This window comes from Anser cygnoides, chromosome 15, assembly GCF_040182565.1.
Source record: "Anser cygnoides isolate HZ-2024a breed goose chromosome 15, Taihu_goose_T2T_genome, whole genome shotgun sequence".
NCBI lineage: Eukaryota > Metazoa > Chordata > Aves > Anseriformes > Anatidae > Anser > Anser cygnoides.
In genome coordinates this window covers 9171726-9190979 of record NC_089887.1, presented here as the reverse complement: position 1 = coordinate 9190979, position 19254 = coordinate 9171726, and positions in this window count along the sequence as shown.

Here is a 19254-nt window from a genome sequence, read left to right as displayed (position 1 = left end):
TTGAAACCAGCGTCCACGCTCAAAAATAAAATAAGACAGAGTTATTTGGCAGCCCAAGTTAGAGTTCCTTGGTAGCTGATTCTCTAGGTTGATCTGGCCTTAGCACCTGCATGGGATTTCACTTGGAAGGGGAGTATCGGGTTGGAAGAAGACAATAGCAGGATCTTTTTCAGGCACTACCACTAATGCAGCTGCATCACATTTTATCCTGCCAGTTGAACTGGTTTCAAAATTAGAAAGCCATCGCACTCACAGTAAATATTTTCCTAATTCTTTACTGAAATTGTGATAACGCAGATCTCCCACAGAGCTGTCCAAAAAATAAATAAATAAATAAAAAGATTGAGGTGAAAAAAGGGGGCAGAAGTATTAGATTTTGCCCCAAAATTAAGATGTCTCAAAGTGTTTCTGGTCACTTTGATCCATCTTTAACTTAAAGTCTAGCCAGCGACTTTTTGAATGAAAGAGAAATGTGTAAGCTGCAGCTAACAAGTTCTAGTATTAAAATTAGTTTTAGGAATTGAAGGGAATAGCATAGCATGGAAAAAACACGTGAGATGACAAAACTAAACCTAAAAGAAACCTGATAACTGGCAAATATTTAGAAAAAGAAAGAATCTGTGATAATAAGGCATCAGAGGAACATGTAAAGCAAAGATGACAAAGAAGGAGCTATAAAATATTTACATGTAAAGAAAATTTCATTCAGAAAGCAACTTTTAATCCTAAAATTTGAGAGGAATTTATTACCAGTTGTATTCAGTGATGAACCTGCTCATCAAAATACAGAAATAATGCAGTAGCAGTCATGTCCTGGAGAAAAAATCAGGCACAGGAGCTGGACTGGAAGAAACTGACAGATGCAACCTCTTTTTGTGATAAAATAAACATGTGAGAGGAAGCTTATTTTGTTAGTGTATTGATTGCAAATCAGATCAACCAAAAGGGCTTTTACAGAAGCAGATGTTGGCCAATACACATCCAGTGCTAACAGCAAAAAAACTCAAAGCACCACATCTCACCTCTAAAAGCAGGTCTTGGGATCAGGGACAATTCCTGTCCTTTCCTTGTGGCACTTTGATGTTCCTAGATTGGGTGTCATATAGAAAGATGTGTTGAAGTTCAGCTGCAAATTATTAAGGCTGAAGAGAAACCCTTGGGCAGACAGTATACAATTATCAGAACAAAGGAACTCATCATCTTCAAATTAGGGTCATGGAGCGGCGTGGTGGGCGAACACCTATTTTTGCAAACCCAGACTGATTCCAAGTCAAATACAGCAAAAATCAGGTGCAGAAACCCATGGAGTAAACATTAAGACTCTATAAAGGCTGAGACAACTCAATAGCCCAAGGTTTTCATAGCGTGCCCTGCCCTCCAAGCTCATCCCAAACCAGAAAAGACTGATGAGGCCAGTGCCTGCAACACTGGTTTAGCTAATAACCCAGAGGTTATTATTAAACCTGGAAATTATTTATGTTTTGTTTTAGTGCCTACTTTGATTTTTTCCTTGAGCCAAACGCTAAAATTTCCAGTTGCTACGGGAGCGAATAGTTTAAGACCTCATTTGCAAACTCTGCTTTGTTTTTCTCCTCATCTCCAAGACATATACAATACTTGCACTGCATCTGACAAGATCTCTAACACAAAGCTTTATTGCAAATCCTATTGGTTTAATGTAATTATGTCAATTAATTTGATAATTAATTTTAAAAAATGACAAGAAAAAAGGAGTTGCACAAAAGACCATCTAAATGAAGCTTGAAGAGGAATGGACTATGTTTTCACTTTTGGAAATTTGCATAAAAAGGCTATGTAAGCAATAACAGAAAAATAACAGATGTCTACAAGAAAAAAAATGAAGAAAACAGAGAGATCAGAATAAACACAGTTCCACTCAACCAATTAGAAACATTTGTTTGGTCCAACAAAGAAGCTTTTACAAGTCTTAAAATTTCTGTTTTAGTTATTGTCCTAACATAGTTGCTGAAAATTGCCCAGATTTTTAAGGATTTGTCCTAATCATATAAAATTGTACCATCATTTTCTTTGGCTGTTACTGTGCTCAATAGCAAATCTAGCCAACAAGAGACATGTAAGTCTTAATCATGCTTCAATAAGAAAGACCTACAATTCATTTCTCAATGAGACATAACGAGTCAGATAGAAAGTGACTGGCTTGTTCACATTGTTTGGGGAAATTCAAGTACTATAGATTTTCTAGAAGCTCTACATACATTTTTGCGAAAAATAATTCTGTTATTGTATTTTCTGTCTTTACATTTTTCCTCTTCTTTTATCATTGTATTAAGGTTTGGATATTTGAGAAACAGAAATGGGGAGAGGCAAATATCTGCCCTCTTGGCACACTTCTGTCTGTTGGCATTCTGGAGAACTGTGGTCAAGTCCTCTGGGCTACATCGGGCCCCCTCCCTCCACTGACTGCAGCAGCACTAAGAGTAATTGAATTAAATCTTCCTGAACAAATCTTGCTCTCAGATTAATGATGGTTTGCTCACATTTCAGCTATCTGCAGGCTACACAGGCAGGAACTGACCCTTCTGAGCTAGAAGTCTCAGGAGCAAGCAGGACTTCCAGGACCACAGGCTACAGCTGCCCCTATGCTCATGCAAAAATTGCACAGCCTGAAGCAGGGATCGAAACGTTCCAGGTTAGCCATACCTTGGCATAAACGGTCCATAGAACTGATGAATTTAGTAAAGCCTACCTTAGGACATAGAAGTGAAAAATAGTTTGCATGAAGTCTGATCCTTTCCCGATCACCATTCAGTATATCCTCCTCACCAAGAACCACCTGCTCACCTACTGAATGCTTGCAATGGTCATTTATCACATCCTGCGCACGCATGGACTGAAGCCCAGAAATGAATCCAAAACAAGAATGGCAGGAGGGAAAAAAAACCTTCCCGTCCTGCTGCTCTTTCATGTAGCACACACAAAACCTAACCACCACGTTCTTCAGATGACCCTGAAAAGTCTCTGGCATCTCATCACCCTGCACTGATTGTTGGTCCAATGATCACCCACGCTCCATGAGTTTTCATCTAAAAGTTTAGAGGAAAAAAAAAAAGTGAAGCCTGTTGGTTTCATCTTGTGTATTGTTACGAGGTTTATTATTTTTTTTTTTAACTTTAGTCCAGCATGAAGAAAATCAAAGGGATATTTTAATGAACACATTTTTTTTTCCCCTGTAAGACAAGACTTGCTCTGTGATAGTATGCAGAAAGTATTGGGTGATAGATCTGAAAGGAAGGTTAATGAAGTGACAGGATGGGTATTGCTGTGCTGGCACCAATCGTGCCCTTCCAATATACCTCCATGATCAGATGGCTCCACGTACAGATTGGTTCCTACAGTCATTCAGTCAACAGCAGTGTTACCTTGGATGACGTGGGCATCTTAATTCACTGGCAACTAGACTGAGATCTTGACTTGCTCTATGGTTTGTTTTTTTCAGCACATGACAAATCACATATGATGGATGTGACTTCGTGTCCATAAGGAGGGCCTGAAGTTGTCCCTCCTCCAGACGTGCTTTGCTGCGTGTTACCCTACTGGTTTTCACCAAGTACTAGGCGCAGCAGCTGCATCACCCACACTACCAAAGAAGTTCATTTTTCTCTGACATGAAAAGTTTGGCACATACGGAGCAATACAAAGGCCTAACAAGAAAAAAAATCCAAAATAATGACTACTTCTCCAACTGCATGAAATCAGTTACGAAAGAACGTAAAAGTTAAGAGATGTTGATGCAAAAGGCCAGAATTCATTTTACATCATTTGAGTCTGCTCACTTTTGGAGAGCATTGTCTGCAGATTTATGATTCACCAGATAGCTCTAAGGCTGTCTAGGCAGTTTGGCAACAGCCTCCAAGATTGTTATAAAAGAGAATGGAAATCGAAGCTGAAGAGGATGCAGTAAAGTAATTGGATTATTAACTGCTTCCATTCTGAATGACATGCAGGTGCATCCAAAAAATGTTCTTTCCTATTACTTTTGGACACACTGTACCAGGTATTTCCAACACATTTCACAGAATGCCCTACTTAGAGGAGAGGTGCTTTATTCTCTCCATTAAGGAGAAGGTAGGAGCTATCAGCCAAATCGAGGTCCTTTTCAACCACTTGCTAAAGACTCTATGACTCATTTAGAAAAAAAGGAGGAATGACATCTCTGACAAATTTCAAGCTAGGTAACAGGCTTTCGTCTCCCTACATTTCCTGTTTTCTTTTGTATTTTACAATGTGCTTCATTTTGGCATGTGGTCAGAAGGAGACCACTACTGGATATGACCTCTAGGAACCTGATGCTTTTCAAGTGGCTGCTGTAGGAAAACAGAACTGCTGAGTGCACGACAGGGATGGTGTGCCCATGTGCATTCGCAGAGCTGGTTTCCAGTGCTCCGCCTTTGAATCAAGCAGACTCCACAGGGCTAAGAAAGTCAAAGACAGAACTCAATCAAAGCCGTGTTAAGGAACCCTGCTGCCTCACTTCTTACTTTCCTTTATTCTATTTTTAAGCAATGGTAATGAATAAGGACATATAAATACAGGCAGCCTGAAGATGCCTGATTCCTACAAGAAAATCCTATAACAGCACCCCATGTAACAGTGCAGTGCTCACTTTGACAGGCAAAACGATGTGGCATGGCATGTGAAAGGTCACAGGAAGGTGGAAAGAAAGGAGGGGAAATAGAAAGAGGACTTTTTTTTGTTGACAAGAATTGAGTGACAACTGCTCCCTGCAATTGTTTGCTCCATCCTATTGCCTTTCCAGCTGACACAGTTTCATTCAGTGAGAGCAGAAGAGGAATGGGGGAGAGAGAGCTAGAAAAGAATTCTGTCCCCTTCCATGGAAATTGCAACAGTGAGGGGAGGGGAGCGATTTGATTTGAAGTAGGACAACATGGCAAAGACTTTCCATTGTCCTTACAAGTATGCAGAGCAGCAGCACGTAAAACCACACTAATGAAGCCCCGAGAAGGCTCATTACCAAGAGCCTGGGCAACAGAGCTAGCGCTCGCAGCGAGACAGCCAAATTTCTTGCAAAACACGAGTGCTCACAGACAACTCGCTGCTTAAAAGCAACAAAGTACTGTGAAACAGTAAGTTAGAACGATCTTATGGATGCCTTAGCAAAAAGTAAAGCTTCAGGAAAACACAGCCAAGTCTTGGTGAAGAGGGGAAAAAATGTATGTTGAAAGGTGAATTGAAACGTGTGTGTGAGAATAGCGTGAGACAGACCAGCAGCACAGCAGTCATCCTCTCTTCCCTCCTTGCAGAGAACAGGGAGGCAAGAGGGAAGAGAAGACGCACAAATGCCAAGACGTTGCAGGGAGGATATTATGTTTGGGGAACGTCTTAACAAGCAATTGCCAAAAGCAAAATTGATAGCAATACTTTTTTTTTTTTTTTTTTTAAAAAAAAGAGATATTTTGGAAGAAATTAATTATCAGAGGAATTTTGCATACCATGCATTTCAGACATATCATTTTACACACAGAACAGATCAAGCTTTTTTCTCACTTTTTAGGGGAAATAAGCCGCAGGGAGTCTCATAGCCTCTCCGTATCATGTCAAAGGAGATGTGAACATTTCAGACAGTCAGATCTTTGTGAAGCCTGTTCAGAGGGTACTGTAATGTACGGTATTTGGCAATGAGATTTTCAAAGTGTTGCCAAGCCCCAGTCAGTTTATAGATTTAAGACCCCGGTTGTTTAAGACCCTGTTTACAAAGCAATGCATCATGTCACAGCGTGGCAGTGAAGTCGTAAATGGCTCCCAAATTTTGAAAAGGCTCTGTGCTGCAGTGGAATACAGATCACCGGGACACAACCATAGGTTTCAGGAGAAAACGCAAGCATCTTCCTACAAAATCTGCATGTTATATCGTGAGCTGGCATAAATCAAGGTGACCCGTTTTCAGAAAAAGAACACAACGCTGATTTACACATGCTGAATCATACTGAGTATCTTTTGAGTAACACTGGCCTAAAAGCCTCAGGACTGGGTCCTCAGACAGACCTAGCTGTCTAATTCCTGCTGGCTGCACCGAATTAGGTATCCAAATCCCTTCACGGGTCTAAGCCTAAGTGAAATAGCAGCCTACAGGTGTGCTTACAGCACGTGATAAACACAGTACACTTCATTCATATCCAGACTAGTTCCAGATTTGGCACCAGAAGAGAGACAACAAGTGATGCATGGGCTAATTAGCCCTGCTTAAAGAGCCGGATGGGACTAACACAGATATCCTGCTCCCAGGAGCTGAGCCACTATCCCTGCTCAGCTATGCCTTATGGCCGTATGCACTCGCTCAACACTGTTCCACGGCTTGCTAACACCAGGCTAAGCAAGACGTTTTCATCAGAGACACATGCCTATCCGTTCACTACAGTGCTGCAGGGGCTCCCAAGATGTGAGGAACTTTGCTGGCAAACCCACAGGGAGTCAAGCTGGAAGAAGGGAGCAGTGTTTGGGACATCACAGCTCAGGTACACTGCAACCACGTGTCACCCCACTGCTAACAAAGCCAATGCATGGAGCTGGCTTGTGTCCCTCTGCACCCAGTCCTCCAATCTTGCTGATCCCAGACCCGTGCAAGTGAAAAATGCCTTCATCTCTAGCCACCAACAAGCCTCAGACAACACTTTTCCTTCCCACCCCCAAAAAGTCTGCGCAGACTTTGCTCAGACAGGATCTGCTTACGCCTTTCACCATTCAAGGGCACAAAGGCTGCATTCAGCTGGGTTGTCCTGGCAGCTGCTCAGCAGGGTTAAACTGACCTCTCGGCCCAGCCGTCTTCCTCTCCTCCACCGCTGCCCTCGGGGTCCTCTCAAAGCCATGCACTTAGCTACCACTGGGATCTGTTCTTTTCAGTTCTGCCTGAAGGACCTGTGTTTTACAGACAAAAACCAACTATTAAGAACATTTCCATTTCCCCATGCTCCTCTGACAAAACAAAAGCACGGAGGTCTAGCACCTCTGCAGGAAAGGAGCTGGGTGCTGGTGGACACCAAGCTCAACGTGAGCCAGCAATGTACCTTTGCAGCAAAGAAGGCCATCAGCATCCTGGTAGGGCCTGGGTCATCCACGGCAGACCATTGCCAGTGGTGGAAGAGGTAATTGTTCACCTCTGCTCAGCCCTAGGGAGGCCTCTCTGGAGTGCTACTGTCTGTGGCCACTTCTGGACAGGTTGGTACTCAAAAAAGTCCAGCAAAAGGCCATTAAGATTAATAAAGGCTTGGGACACCTGACATGCAAGAGGCAGAGAGAAGTGTTTATTCATCCTGGGGAAAGAAGGCTTAGGGTGGTGGAGGACTTATTTGTGTATGTAAACATTAAATGGGACAAGTAAAGAAGAATGAGCGAGACTCTTCTTGGTGACAGCACAAGAAGCAACAGGCACAAGCTGAAATACAAGAAAATCCACTCAAACATAAGAAAAAGCTTTTTTTCTCCTGTGAGGATGATCAAACACTGGACCATGTTTTCCAGATAGATTGTGGAGTCTCCATCCTTGCAGGTATTCTAACCCAAACGTGGCCCTGGGCAACTCTCTGTAGTTGACCCTGTTTTGATCAGGGGATTGGACTGGGCGGACCCTAGACATGCCTTCCAACCTCAGCCTTTCAGTGATTCTGTGACTACTCCGCTCCATTTAGATGTGGAGTTATACTTGCAGAGCTGAAGAGAGCGGCAAACCTCAGGGGAAAAGGAGAGGACAAGCTGTGGGTAGTGGTGATCTCTGAACCCAACACAGCTGTGGCCAGGTCAGCATTCCCAAAGGTAGCTCCACGCTCCAGTCTGCAGTCTAAGCCACACTCAGTACCGTGACACCAGCCAGGATACACCTCAAAGGCATCAAAGTGATTGCTGGAATAATAGACGGAAATACAAAATAAAGTGGGATTTAACTGGCACCTGATGGGGTAAGCAAATTGGGACATAATTGGAGGACAGAAGTCCTAATGAGTTATTCCGCTTTTAAGTTACTTGCTGTAGAGTTTCATTACATTTTTTCATACCAGCTGAGCATGAAAGTTCTTCCTCTGCTGATAGAAAGAGAACAGATAAAACCCAGAACTCTACGCAGCTTGCTGCCTCGTTCCTCTGCTGGAAAACGATAATTATCTCGGGCCTGCCTAACACTGTAGGATTTATCCCAGAGGGTTTTAGTGCGTTCATTGTTCTATACAGCTCTGGGGTTTCTTCATCCACAGATCGCAAACTGTTTTACTGTGGGGAAGGCAAGCTGATCTCTTTAAAAGACATAAAACTCTCTTCAAGCCACATGCATTTTATGATGTATTCATCTCTCTTTGTATGTGATTGCCAGAACTGGGACAAGGGCTTGGCAAGTCATATAAGACAGAGGGAAAATCTTTGCAAGACTTGATGGGGGGGAGAAAAGCCAGAAAAATGTAAAAAGCAACACAGGACTTGGTGCCCATGCAAAGAGTAAGGATGGTGCTGTAGTAGCTTTCAAGCTCTTTGCCCTGTTTGTGTTCAGGGTGGCTTCATGTTCAGTCCCAGGTGAAGCACCCCCCGATCACCAATAAAGTTGCAAGAGCCTTCAAGGGCCTTAACTGTGTCCAGGCATGCTTGGATTTCTTCAGTTCTGAGATTTGGAAATAATATGGTCTGAATGGGTCAACTGGTAGTAAGCGATGTTCTCCTGGGAACTTGTACTCAGGCTTCAGACACTGCAAGAACCTCCCAGTGGGCCAAACATCCTAAGCTTGTTGCCTTTGAGCACTCTGATCCTCCACACGCAAGTGACAGGCAAGATTTCTGACTGGCGTAAAACAGATAAAGTTTGACCACAATCCAAAAAAACCGTCTTTCTTGCTCACCTATTTCAATAGAAGATTACCCGTCCTGATCAGCTCAGTACCCTGCCTCTGATGGCGATACCTTATGTATTTATGGAACGAGGAGCAGAAGTAAGACAGCCATGGAGTGCTCCCTCCTCTACGATCCCGCCACCTCTGGCAGTCCCCAATTTCGGGAGCTCTTAGACACTGGCAGTGCATTGCACCAGAATGCTGATTAGCCACAGATCAACCCTTCAAAAACTTGCCCAGTTTCTCCCTAAACCACTTATAGCTTTCAACTCCACATTTCCCATGACTGATTTCCACATCGTATGTATAAATGGCATAAGAGATTTCCTTTTTTTATTTTGTATTTGAAATGTATTGCCTATTTCTATTCTTGCTTTTCATTTATTGAGAAACAATGAGAAAAAAAAAATCATACCTAATTCACCCAGTCCACACCACTGCAGATTTTACAGAGCCCTATTTGATCTTCTCCTCAGTGATCTATTTTTCCAAGACGAAGGCTTGTAGCCTTCTCACACAGAAGCTATATAATAATATTCATGCCTGTCTCCACGCTAGTCCTACTTATATCCTTTCTGAGATGAGGACTTTAATAGCATACCAAATCAGAGAGATGAGCACAGCTTTATACAGTAACATAATGTTTTGTGGATTGTTCTCACTTCCTTTCCTAATAATTCACAAGAGTCAATTTGCTTTTTTGACTGCTGCTAGAATTAGCTGATGCTTTCAGAGAAATATTCACAATGACTTTCAGAGCACCTTCCTCGGTGGAAATAACTAATCTAGACCCCATCAAGGTGTCTGAATACTTAAGGTTATTTTTTCCCATGTATATTACTTTGCATTTATTAATACCGAACCTTTGGTTCTGTGCTGCCATTCAGTCATTTTTTATCATGTGTATTCTGCAGTCAATTTTAGTTTTTACCACCTCGAATATTACATTTCAGTAAATTTTATCATCTCACTATTAATTAATCCTCTTTTCCAGACCATTTATGAATGTGTTGAATGGCATAGGTTCTACCTAAAATCAACAGAAAGCCCATCAGTAGCATCCTTCCAGTGTAAAAATAGTCATTTTTATCATTTGCTTGCTGTCCTTTAACCAAAGTGCTTTCCCTTATTGAAAGCTTAGCTGTTAGTGTCAGACTACCAATGAACACCAGCTGGATAACCCTAATATACATGATCTTCTTAGAAAATTCTCATTTCTGAGACATAACTTTCTTTTGTATAAAACCTATTTTAATTCTCTCATGAAATCATATTTATCCATGTATCTTCTGTTTTTTTCTTTAAGTAAATGAACAGAAGCTAAAATCCCATGTACTGTTTTATTTTCCCAGCAGATCCCCCCAGAGCCATGAAAGTCCTGTCTTTTAGCCTCTTGCTTAACAGACTGCACTTAATATTAACTCACCCATGAGACTAGTGGTCGATGTGGTTATCAATTTCTAATAATCAAACCCTCCCAGCACTACAACCAGTCTGCCTGTACCAGTGGGGGCATTCCTCCTGATGAGAAGATCCCCTAGCTGGTGGACGATTCCTCCCGTGTGACCTGTTTCTCCCTCTCCCAGAAGATGCTCTCCTCCTACCTAGCAGTCTCGCTGGATTGAAGGTTGGATGGCTCCACCATGTCCCTGCAAGCTTTGCCTACGTATCTCCTGGTCTCCCTAAGTTGCACCGCAGCTCACCAAGGGCCAGGAATCCCCTGCACTACCTGGAGACAGAAACCATCATTTAATCAAATCAACAACTGTAACCAGAATACATCAGGCAAACAACAGACCTCCGACCTACACCTACTTCCTTTTTGTCTTACTTCTAGAGGGTTTGGTCTACTTGCTTCCCATCTGTTTCTTTCAGAACTTTTCTAAAAGTTTGGGTGTAAAGAACACCAGAGCTGAACTCCCCACATATCCACCCTTCTTTCACTCAATTCCAACCAAAATGCTGTTTCCATTATTAATGCCAGAAATTTGGGTGACTTTGAAGATGTCATCAATGAGGCTAGGTCAGAGTTTCTTTGCCAACTAGAGATGATAAAAAGTCTCTTCAAATTTCCTTTACAGATTGATAGCACCTATGCCTTGCTTCAATCATGTATAGTAAAAGACGTCAGTCAAATCGGTGGCAGGAGTGTGGTGATACGAAGTAAAGCTATATATTTACTTAAACTTTGAATATAAAGAGTGAACAAGACAGAAAAAGGAACAACTCCTTAGTGTGACTTCAGCAGTTGAGAGACAAAGGTGTTTTTTAGGTCTGTCTCTCCTAACACTTATTTTATTACGTATCACTGGGCCCTTTCTTCCCCTTTTAGATAGAAGAGCAATATCTGCTTTTTCATGGTTGAGTTTGCTGAAGGGCAAAGAAAGGTCCTAGGTTTCCACCCTCTGTCCATCAGTATCAGGAAATCATTATTTCTATCCTGTGTCCTGGACTAAACCCATATAATAGTGCCTTCATTTCAGCAAGTTCAAGGTTGGCCTTAGGTTGGCCTCCCTGTGAGCTTCCTCAGGAAGAAAGGGTTGTTACTAACTAGCCATTAGCTAGACAAGAATATCAAGAAAAGGATGTTCTAGTGTCAATGAGACAAAAAGAAAAAAAGATTTCTTCTGCCAATTGGCTGCTGCAGCCCTGAATGGCACCGATTGTTCATGACTGACTTTTGCAATGAGCAAAGCCAGAGCTCTTTGGCTAACGCTTCTTTCTGTGCTCACTGATCCCTTCCATGGACAGAAGTCTAGAATAGTCTGGTGTAACTTGATGTGCATGAGCAGAGAACCAGGTCGCATATTTTCATCTTTGTTGGGCTGAAACTTTGAATTTAGTCTGTAAGAATTTGAGTACCTTAACTGCTATTTGCAAGAGGCGCATACGAGATCTGTATTACATTATCAGCCAACGTACTTACACCAGATCAGCCTTCCTTGTCTTGAATTTGTACCTTGCACGGAGGTGATAATGACAGATTGAGCTACTGATAGAAACCTGCAAGCTCTTCATTATGCATCTTGCAAAAGAATTCATTAAACAGTGGTTCGAGATGTGAAGAGATCCTTAAAGAGTCCTCCCCAGCCACTTCAACATTTTGACTCTTAGAACTGCAGTAAGTGAGCCTAATGTTCAGGAGCTGAAGAGGCTCAGTGCTACGAGGGAACGAGCATTCAAGTTCAGTTTGGCAGAGATGTGAGATGTGTGCAGCTCCAACAAACTCGCTAGAAAAAGGAAACACACCCTCTAATACAATCTAGAATTTAATTTATTTGAGAACATTAAAAACCTACAAAGACATTTCATTACAGCCTTGTCTCACCAATAGCAGTATCTAAGCTCTTTTTGAGAATAATTCACTCACCAGAGCGCGTATCTTAAAGATATAACACCTCACCTCAAAGCCAAAGGGCTCCAAGCATCTTGAAAATGGAGATACATGGAGGAATAAATATCTGCAGCAGAAAAAGGGCTCTTAAATGCAAAGCACTAAAGCCCTGTTGGTGTTTATGTGCACAACCATGGGGCAGCCAGACCAAACAGGGTCAGTTAGTCCCACAGATCAACCACTACCTCAGATTTCTTAGGGTCTGCCTCTTGACATGGCATGCTCAGCTTCCCAGATCACTGAACTGCCTTCCAAGACACTGGCTACACGACGTGCCCCCAGCGAAACTCCAAGTCAAAGGACCAACAACAACAGCTCCTCTTCCAGCATCACCAGATAGCCCTCTGGACTGAGGGACCCAAGGTATTGCTTGGCTAGGTGGCAACTGAGAGTTTTCTTGACATGGTAAGGAAGCCTGAACAACAGCCTAACAGTCTGTGGATTTAATTAAGGCTGCTACCCCTCACTTATTAGCATTTAGCTGAAACTAGAGTTTAACTATCATTAGAATCAGCATAATTACCATGTGCCAGAGATCCATTCACCAAGCTATGTATCTCCACTATTTATATTTCAAGACTAACTTGGAAACAGTATGAATTTTCTATCTAACACCCCTTTGAAAATTAGACTATTAAAATGATCATGCAGTGTAATACACACTATTTACTATTTCAGGTTTATCTTGCAGCCTTATAGTTTACAGCTAGCTACTGACTGGTAACCTAATTTTGTAGATGTGTAAAATGTTGCAATAAACAGATTACTACATATTTCAAACATTAATTGCCTTCCAAGGTCTAGAAATTTCTCAGTGAGCTCACCAACAGGTTTTATTGGCAGTACAAAATTTACTGTGTTGACATACCCTTTAAAACGCCGAATACATCAGAGCTAGCAAAACACCGGGGTGAGATTACAGAGAATGAGTCAAAATTTTTATATGAATTTCTTCCCACCCCATGCCCCCCATGTCTTTGACACAGCAACCCAAATTAAGCCACAGGAGAAGTGACAACACTTGTAAAGAAAAGTAATCACTCTTTACCAGAAGCATTCGCAGGGAATTGCTAATGAAGCAATGCATTTATGCCAGAGAAGTCTAAGACACGAGAAAAAGGCCTCATTATATCAGGCGTTTGCAATATCTCACCAAGGCAAGCCAACGCAACGCAAGACCTTTCAGTTTGTCAGACAAAATGAACCACTTAAAGACACTGTTGTGAAAGTCCTGATTTATATTAAATGAAATTTATTGCTATCTTATTAAGTTGACAGCTTCTGTAAAACTTACCCCTGAGAAAGGCATGCTGGCATCACACAGTTTGACCTAACTATTAATAGGAACTTCCAGTAGACAAAACGAGAGTACTTAACTCGGAAGAGAATTCATGAAGACAACAGACATTCGAATTAAAATCAGAGGTGAAGACTGTCTCTCATAGCCAAAAAGAACACGTGAGACAGAAACAGAAATAACTGTAGATAGAAACTCACAACCTTTTCCTTTAGTAAATGCACGGCCTGAAAAACAATGGTTTACAAGAAAGGTCAATAAACTATAGTTTTATGTACATCTAATCTGTTCGAGCAAATTTGATTTTATCCGTTTTTATATATCTTATTCAGTGAGGGCACACTGTATCTATTTTATTTGGTGGAAGAACTACCCAACTAAAATGCCCCTGCCTGATGGACTTGATTGCCTTACATCCTTTTAGACAGCTTCAGAAGCAAGTTATTTTAAACCTTGCTGGAGCACGTCTCTGAGCCCCTCTAGAAGAGGTGACACCATGGCTCCCACAGCATCCAAAAACAGGGCAGCAAACATGGCCTTTCCCAAGGGAAAATAAAACAAAAACGGCATAGTAATGTTCCCATAGTACAACTGTGAATAAACAAATATTCTTTATGTGATTCTACAAAAAAAATAACAAAAGAAAAGCAATACTTCAATTTCCAAAGAAGGAGTATTAAAAAAATATGTTGAAAACATGCAGTTTGCTTTAAAAAGTAGCAATAAACTCAAAAGGACTCAATCATCTTGAAAAGAATAAGCAGACTCCTTCCTGGGAAACGCAGCTTTTCCTCCTTTCATGCCAGAATTGACTCAAAGGAGATTTGCTATTGCTGTGTTCTGTGAGAAATTCAGCATTAAACATGTGATCGGTGTTATCAGCATGGAGATGTCTGACTGCTAACCACAGCCCCCACAATCACCAGAAATTAGGAACAACAGTCACAGCAATCCCCGCCCCGGCTGACAGAGTAGGGTTGGTTAAAACCTAGTAGCTATTTTTCCCAGTGTTCATTTTCCATGCAAGTCCACGTTTAGGTGCACAGAGAACCCAATCCCCAGAGCCTGGAAGCATGATATAATTACCTGCAATTTTTTGCCCTTCTTGTTTGTCTTCCTTTCTCCAGTTGTTTCCCCATTTCACACCGTGGATATCTATTCCCTCCACCTAACATGATGAATACACAGCTTTTGGGAAGTATGAAATTTTCTCACCACACCTACGCAATCTCAAGGCACACATCAGTCCTTTTTGAAAGCAAGCACCTTCCCTCTTCCCTGGACTTGCACATCCATCCTGCATGGCAGCCACCTCTTCTCCAAAGCCAGCCCACTCTAATGGATGCCCATCCGTGTATAACTGTTCTCTCTGACAATCTGAAAGCTGCAGGAATTGCATCAATTTTTGTGATTTCATTTACCTGTATGTAAACCAACATCAGCTGGGAAGATAAATAAGCCCCCCCATTTAATTAACGCTGATACAGCTACCAAACCCTCTGCATCACTCACATCATACACTGGGTAAAGCCCAATTGCACTTCTCTTGAAAAGCCGTCATGAAAACATGCATCCATAGGCACCTGAATCTACCAGCCTGAATTTGGCTTCAAAAATATGTGCACGATTGACATTCAAGAGCCATAAACAAAATTAGCGGCCATCATTCAAGCAGAAAGTTATTAACAGGTGGCACTAAACAAACATGGGCTCAAAGTGGAACAGAGGTTTTTGGTGATTTTTTTTTCTTCCTAATAATGGATGTATGAGTAATTTAACTAATCGCTACAGTCGGTCTAGCAGAGCACATTTTTCTGGTACATAAACAAACAGAAACCTGGGAAGTTATAAGGACTGCGCTAGCAAATTAATCTTGGAATATAAATGTCACTCATGGAAAATTCCTAAACCCTTTCATTTTCTATTTGAACTATGGATTCATTTCAGTTGTTTTAAAGGTTTAATCTGGACCTGTATTCCAAGAACTCAAATACCACTGAAAGAGAGGGAAGGAAAATGGCATCCAGCCCTACAGCGGGCTGGGCATGGCCACAGCACCACAATACCTCCCTTCTGCAGGTGGCAGGATCAGGCCCCAGTTAATTAATTCTTGCAGGTTTCTAATGAGCAGAGATGGTTTATATTCACAGACTGCATTTGCTGCTGTTTCATAATATATGCAGTAATTATGCAGCTGATGGAGCCTTATGTAGCTGCTACTTCTTTCCTATACATAAATTAACAGCAGGATTTGTGTAATGATGGGATAATGAAGGCCCAGGTCATTGGTATTCATCTGTAGAAGGCCTTGACAGGCTGGGTCAGACAGAAACGTTAGTTGGCTAACAGAGACAGAGACTGTTAAGGCATTCGTAATCTTACTCCACTCAAGACCTACATTAACTCTCTCAAGGGCTGATAAAAGAAGTTTCCTCCCCCCCCCCTTTTTTTTTCTAAATGTGTTTGAGGGAAACATTGTCCTCAAAAGACTAAGCCTGTGCTGGATCCCCCATGATTTGCCATAGCATGAGGGGAAAACCATGTGTAGCAGTCCCACACTTGGGTCTGGGCATGCAGGAGCAGATGGGAGCGGGGACAAGGCCTTCTGGAGCCCAGCTCCCTCTCCTGCCTCCTGCAGTTCTCTCTTCTCAGGGCTCTGGTTCTCCTCCGTGCCACAGCACATTTCCGCAAGTGCAATCGAGGCTGTGTTTTGGCTGCTTGGGCAGCAATGTTTTCATGTTACAACTTCTGGGTGCCTTTACTGGTTAATCTCCTGGTTTTGGCACTCAGTATCTGTGTGCTGAGAGAACATCTCATTCCCTCTCTCCGTATTGCATTCCCACTGCCTCCAAATCCTCTCCAGGTAAATGGACCATGGCTGTCTCGCTACAGAGGGGAGCAACGAGGGACACAGCCCCCTGAGGAGTTAAGGGAGAGCCATGCATGGATGATGGAAGCATAAAAAAAGATACTCTAAAACATCAGCACAGAGGACTGTCACTGGTTTACATGTGAGCCTGAGAGGTGTAAGTCCCTTTCACCCCCTATGTTTTCCAGTAAGAGCACTTAAAATAAATATTTGGTTTAACAGAGATCTTTTCCCGACACGTCTGATTTTATGAAGCACTTTGAGGTCCTGTGGGGAAGAGGGATGCTGCACCACAGGGCTTAGGAGCTGTTTGAATGCTCCTTTTCCATGGTGCTGCCTGCGAGTCCAGCAGCGATACCTGAACTGACTGGTACAGCCAGTGCCTCAGGGGGACTCTCCTTCAATAGTCTTAATCCCAGGATCCACTCCTCTTTGATCTTTCCCGTCCCTGAGATTTACAGTGTAGCAGAACCAGCTCCTCTAATGCCACTGTCTTTACCTCGCCTCTTTCATTTTTAACTGATAGACTTTCAGTCGCTTGCACATCCCCATATACCCTCTCTGCTTCCTGTGCACTGGTACAGCATTTTGTTCATCACCTACAGCATCCAGCACCCACACCTCCAGGCTTCCTAACCTCTGCAGTCCAGCTTCAGCTCTTCCACTGTAAGCTTTGCTGATCAGATCCTCCAGCTTCTCTCCTCGTGTTCCCTTTCTTTCACAGCATCAAGGTAAAGCTTCTCATCCTTGGATCCAAGCTTGAGGAGCTCCCCAGCTTTCTTCACCACTTCTGTTCACTCCTACCTCTTTTGCATTAACACCTGCTACTTAACACACCAACTCCACTGCTGCAACAACACAGACGCGCTGAAGTTATCTGTGGTTTGCAATCTCTTCTCCAAACTTACAAGAAATTGCAATATCATATTAACAGCTGAGCTAGAATGGAATTAGTAATAATTATAGTAAATTAATATCAATGCTCCAACCAGTCATAATTTTTATAGTTAGTTTATAGAAGCCTCAGAATCATGAGCTCAGCAAGTGCACGCATACAAAACACTCATTTAGCAAGAGCTGCTGACAGCTTCTGAACATGACACAGTATCTCCTGGCTCTGTAACTCCGGTGACTCAGTGGAGAGGATCTGAACTTCCTTGTCATTATTAGCTTAATGAGAATACCTTAGTGAGTTTTTCTCTCTCCAGTTTAGAGAGATACGTTTGGCAATGGCTGAGTCCAGCCAATGGCTGGAAACCAACCAGCTTGCTGCAATAGAGATATGGTAGAAGAGAAGTGCTCTGATGACTACACATTGCTCAACAAACTGCTTTCAGTGATACAGAGAACTACTGGGGCAAGAAATAAGGGAACAGGGTTTGAAAATAGCAGGAAAGAACATTTAAAGTGTAACATTCAGAGCTGCAAAATGCTTGTCCATCTGTGCACAGCAATCTATGTCTAAACTTTTCTTCTCTGCTGAAGCTGTTACACATTTAGTGGAAGTACTGAATTTTAGGGGCAGTTTCAGCCTCACTGAACTGACATTTCTCATGCCTTGGTAGTGGATTCAGGACAGAAATAGAGATGACTTCCCATCCTATTCATTCTCATTATGAACCTTCTCTCCCTTCTGCAATCAACATACACATACATGCTTACAAAAAAGCATACATCTCATTACAGTTTCCAAAACTGCTCGCTGGACTGTTAGAGATGCCAGTGTGGATTAAGTCTCTCTCGAGAGATCCTCTAATAGCTTTGGAAGCTTTAAAAGCTTTGTATATTCTATTACATTTATTATTATTTGAGCAAAGTTGTCAGAATGAGATGTTTTGCTCCAGCTTTAGTCTCCTTGCCCAAACAGAAATCATCTTACCAGCCTTTAAAGCACAAGTATTGATCAGCAACACACAAGCTCTAACAAGAGTAACCACCCCACAGCCTATAGTCCCGATCCTATTGTGTGCCTGCTGTGAACAGACCCCTGTACAGCCCCAGTGAGATCGGTAAGACCCCATAAAGCCATGTGGGTTTTGCCATGCAGATCAGATTAAGAGCTCAAGGCCTGGTAATATCCTCACTTAAATCACCCATAATGTGCTACACCATCTACTATGAAGAGAGCAGGAGAGATAATGGTTTATAGCCTCCACTTTACATACAAATTCAGCTGTACATCTGTCCAATAGTCTCTTAAACTATTTCCAAAGGGCTTTGGTAAAATATGTTATTCTAATTGTTAATCATCAGAACATCACAGCTGAAATGAGAAAAACACTGAGAAATACCTTAAAATACTCATTACAGCTGAAAATGTCTATTTCTGACATGCTTTTGGAGCCAGGAAATCCCTCATGCTTTCCTTTGCCAAATATCACATTCAGTGTCAGTTCCACCATCATTTACATCGAACACTCACCCAGCACAACGCCAATAAAATGCCATCCAAAGCCCCTATTTGCTCTCAACCTGAAAGCACACAAAGGTTTATAAGCAAGGGAAGGTCTGACCTGACCAGCGCCTTTCTCAGGAAACAGCCAACAGCAGGACTCCTGCTCATGCACTATCTTAGGATACCTTTACTGGGAGCCAGCCTTTCGGTGCAATTGGCAATATCTGCACACTCCCTGCAAACCAAACCAGGAGCATAAAGGGGTTAGAAAGTATTTAAGCTTTTAAGCCCCCAGATCTCCCTCTGAAGGTGTCCTGCTCTTCTTTTCTAATTCATTAGAGAATAAATCTGTGATAAGCAAAGTAAATTAGATTCAGTGACATTCTGCTAATTGAGTCATCTTCCCCTGCCTGGCTTGGCTGGGTTTTTAAT